Genomic DNA, 4,652 nt, shown 5'->3' with positions numbered 1-4,652 from the left:
CGGTTGTATTAGCTAGGGATGCCAGGACACAAAGTACCACAAGCCAGATGGCTTAGAAAAACAGAAATACATTGTCTCTCAATTCTGAAGGCTAGAAGTTCAAAATCAAGGTAAGGGCAGAGTTGGTTTCTTCTGAGAGCTGTGAGGGAAGGATTTGTTAGGGTTTCCCTCTTGGACTTAGAGAAAGGGGTGACGTGTCTAAGTTTTCATGTTCGCAGGACATTCTCCCTTTGTACATGTCTCTATATCCAAATTTCCCCTTTATATGACACCAGTCATGCTGGGTTGAAGTCCAAACTAATGACCTCATTTTAACTTAATTACATCTGCAAGGACTCTACTTCCAAATAAGGTACTGGGGGTTAGGACTGCAACATATGATTGGGGGTGGGGTGTACAATTCAACCTCCAACACAAGTCTATGGCAGATTAGCAATAAGACAAGTCAAACGGTACACAAAGCAAGAGGATAACTGTGTTAAAGAAACCTGTATTTCAATCCAAACTCCTCAATGATTTCCCGAAGTGGTGCCAACTCTCCTCTATCAATCAAATTGAAATCTTGAACAAATAAAGTACTTAAAGGACATGCTATGACAGGCCTTTTCTGGCGGCTACATCACAGAATCAAAGTGCTGGTAAGAAAGGTGGGCAGTCAACTCTGAACAGAGCCTTTAGAAGAGTCTTTACCACAGATATAAGATTTTGGGGAAATGGGACACCAACCTTAGAAGGAAAAAGAGCTTCACAGTCAAGTTCATCCTGAACTCAAAGCATCAAATGGTCAATATATTATGGAGCAGGACACGTGACTACTGTCAAAATTAGTACCATCTTCCCAGTGGTGTTCAGATCTTGGATCTGCAGCTTGGTTCAGTGCTGAGGTGTGATCTGGCTGGAGAAATCCATAGTGTTAACTGTCATCCATTGACAGAGGTCCTTTTGCTCGGGCAACATGGCAGCTCCCTTCGTGTTCCCACTTCCGACAGTGCTTCTGCAGGTTTTAAATGTTCATACTGATGAGCTCCTTCGGGGATGTTCTCGGATTTCAATGTATTAGAAGAATGGCTGCTGAAGGGGAAGCTCTTTTCTTCTTGAGGGTGAGGGTAGAGGTTGGGGAAGGAGAGAACATTGGGTTGCAGTGCAGTCAGTATACAAAGTCAACACTTGGGAACCAGGAGGGGTAGACACTCCTCAGTCTGTGGACAGCAAAACATAGACTACTGCTACCCTGAGCGGGGGTCAAACTTGGGGCAAAGCCCAGCGCTGCCTCCCCCACATCACCAACCAGAAAAATGGACCCAGCCGAATTCCACAAGAAAAGATTCCACTTACACTGCAATTATAATGTCGAACATCAATGATCACGTTTGGACATCAAATAGCCAAACACTATATAATGAAGAATTGTGGTAAATCATATGAAGGGAAAGAAAGAAATTCTCTAAAGAACCCCAGTAAAATGTGAAAATTGGCTGTATGTCTCAAGAATGAGATAATGTGTGAAAAGTACTCTGCATAGCATCTGGTGTTCAGTAAGTGTTCAATAACATGAGCTATTTTGGCATTATGATTTTTCCCTCTAAGTCCAGGCACTAATAGCTTTTTAAAATTTTTATTTATTTTAGCTTTGACTGCACTGGATCTTTGTTGCTTTGCATGGGCTTTTCCCTAGTTGCAGCGAGAGGGGGTTACTCGTTGTTGCATTGTGGTGGCTTCTCTGGTTGTGAAGCACAGGCTCTAGATGCACGGGCTTTAGTAGTTGCAGCACACGGGCTTGGTAGTGGTGGTGCATGGGCTTAGCTGCTCCACAGCATGTGGGATCTTCCCGGACAAGGGATTGAACCTATGTCCCCTGCACTGGCAGGTGGATTCTTATATCCACTGCGCCGCCAGGGAAATTCCTTTAATACTGTCTATACTGAAATGTTTGTTGACTTATAGTGATGGATCCTTCTTAGGAATTCATAGTCCATTATGTAGTACAGCCAATTCACCAACTTGTTCGTCTATCCTTCCATAAAGAAGAATTAAGTATATTCTATGTCACAATTCAAGCTTGTATAGTTTCCTCTCTCTGCACCCTAATCACAGCATTCTATTAATGCCATGACTGTCAGACGGAACTGACAAATTAGATGATGATGTTTGTATTATTTTCTGCCAAGACACAAGAAGTTATAATGTTTATATCATGCAAAGATCAGACTGGTATCTAAATCATCCTTGCCAGTTTTTGTTGTCAGTCATTTCCTTAGGTCTCTGTCCAGTCATCCTGCAGAGTCTTACTATTTTGATTTCCTTCAGCTTGATGCCCGTCTCTCCTCCACTAGGAAAGCATTCTTGGCGCGTGGCGCTGGGAGGGAGGATGTCATGGGCAGCCTGTGTGCCATTCCAGGAGCATCCCTGGTGACTGGAGGGACCCAAGTGCCCGCCTCTGAGGAGGAGAGAATGGAGTTTCCCTCCAGAATGCGGGGTGGGGTCAGCCACAAGCTTGTGCAGAGACGTGTCTCTGGTCCCTTCTGCTGTTGGCTTCTGCTCATGAATTTCCAGGCAACAAGTAGGTCAGAGAGTCAGGTGATTCAAAATTTTCATCCTGTGAGGGCTTTGATGTCCATTTTATCAAGGCCTTCAAAGTTCACTTCAATCGCTTCTACAGTTTCTTCACATCAAGTGGCCATTCAAGTACATCTTTCCCCTTCCATCTCTTTGAGGAGAGCTTTATGAGGAATTTTAAGTGCTGCTTTAACTAAGTGGGATCAACATGGACTTGAAACACCCTTATAAACTGGGAAGGAGAGTTTCTATTTATGGAAGGGTTCTCCTGGTCTGTCTAAAGCTGAAGCTGGGACTGTATCTCCTAAAGAATAATCAACACAATAAAACAGTAAAATAATAATAATAATGTAACTGAGCAGGACCCTATGGTGCCCCCCCCCACATACTCCGCTTTAGCTCCTCTCTGCATTTGATGCACATTTTCTGAGTTGCTTTGCAGAAGTGAAAACTTCCCACCAAATAGAAGATGTTAACTACTCGATGACCATGGGCGCAAAGTCCCAGGCCCCCTAGAGCCTAAGGACTGAGAAAGTTAACCTCTGTGACACCACACTGTTGCTTCCTCATCAGACGATCAGCGAATTGTGCATGATCCCCCAGGTCACCCCCCCCCCCAATCTGGCTTTTAAAAGTGCTTCCCTTGAAGCCCTTCCAGGAGCTCAAGTTACTTCAGATATGAGCCACCTTATCGCCTTGCACGTCTGCTTAGTTGGTAAGTCGTGTCGGACTCTCTGTGACCCTATGGACTGCAGCCCACCAGGCTACTCTATCCATGGGATTTCCCAGGCAAGAATATTGGAGTGGGTTGATATTTCCTCTTCCACGGGATCTTCCTGACCCAAGGATCGAACTTGTGTCTCCTGAATTGGCAGGTGGATTCTTTACCACTAAGCTACCTGAGAAGCATGGCCTGCAATGAATCTTTCTCTGCTCCAGACTCTGACATTTCACTTTGTTTGGCCTCACTGTGCATGAGGCGCATGGGCTTCATGAAAAATAATAGCTAAATTTATTAAATCTTTAATACTGTGTCAGTCAAGCACAATGAAAGGTAAAAGTAAGCCCTTCAACCATCGACTCGTGATCTCAGCCACACATACATGCAGGATGTATTGTTATCCCCAGATGGGCCAGCTGAAGCTTGGAGAAGTTGCACATCTTGCCCAAGAAACTATTGCAGAGGCCACGTGATCACTGGTATTTTTCCCTAAAATAATGCTGTGTATACATGCACTTCTCTAGAGTTTACAAACTTGTTTGGTTTACACTATTTCCATTTGATTTCCCTCCTGACATATTCACGAGGGTCTGCTCCAACCACATCTTGCCTGCCATCTCTTTCATCAGAGAAACTAGAAAGCATTATCTTTAGAATACTGTTTACATCATAGAAACAATGAGTTCGAGTCTGGCCCTAATGGCTGCCTCCATAATGTGTTCTGGACCAAGGAAATTTTCTTCTCCGGGTAAATGGTGGATTGGGTAGAGAGGCCGATGGTCTCCAAAGTTCCCAAGGAGCCCTCCAAATAGTCACTCAAAACACTCAGCACAAACCCCAGTCCCCATTCGCCCTCCTCACTGAAGTCACAGAACCGGAGTGGGAGGTTCCTTGCTGGCCACTAGAGGGCAGCAAGCCACAGCCGAGACGCTCCGAGCTGCGGGGCGCTACTTCGCACATCATGAGGCCGCAGCAAAATGTTGCTAGAACGTTTTTAGAAGGAAAAACAACCCATATATGTTCAGTGCATACTACTGAGATGCCTCTGGTTCTTAACGCTTCTGGAGACTTCCCAGAGTGTAAGTCTTAAGGAAACAAATAGAGAAGGTGTGTCTCTGGGGTATCCATCTGAGTCTTCCAAACGCCCTATGCTTTCCATTTTATCATAAAGTTTCATTTTCTCCACCCCCTTAGCTATTTGGAACAAGACACAACCTCAAGTGTTCTCTCTTTTTTTCTCTCATAATTTATTTTCTTGAAAGCAATAATGTCCCGCCCCATCTTCACTTCTCCTGAGGTTACACACCCGTTCTCTCCATGTTTTTCTTTCCCCTGCCCAGTCCTCTCTTTCCCTCTGTGTTGCATTTCTGGAAAG

The 4,652-nt window shown here is 44.6% G+C and overlaps 1 pseudogene; it reads right to left on the bottom strand.

The window, feature by feature from the left end:
- Positions 1–478: 478 nt before the first annotated feature.
- On the bottom strand, positions 479–4,240 carry LOC133052830 (MOB kinase activator 1A-like; annotated as a pseudogene).
- Positions 4,241–4,652: the final 412 nt, after the last annotated feature.

The sequence above is a fragment of the Dama dama genome, chromosome X, assembly GCF_033118175.1.
Source record: "Dama dama isolate Ldn47 chromosome X, ASM3311817v1, whole genome shotgun sequence".
NCBI classification, from domain to species: Eukaryota; Metazoa; Chordata; class Mammalia; order Artiodactyla; family Cervidae; genus Dama; species Dama dama.
This window is presented reverse-complemented; position numbering and strand designations above follow the sequence as displayed.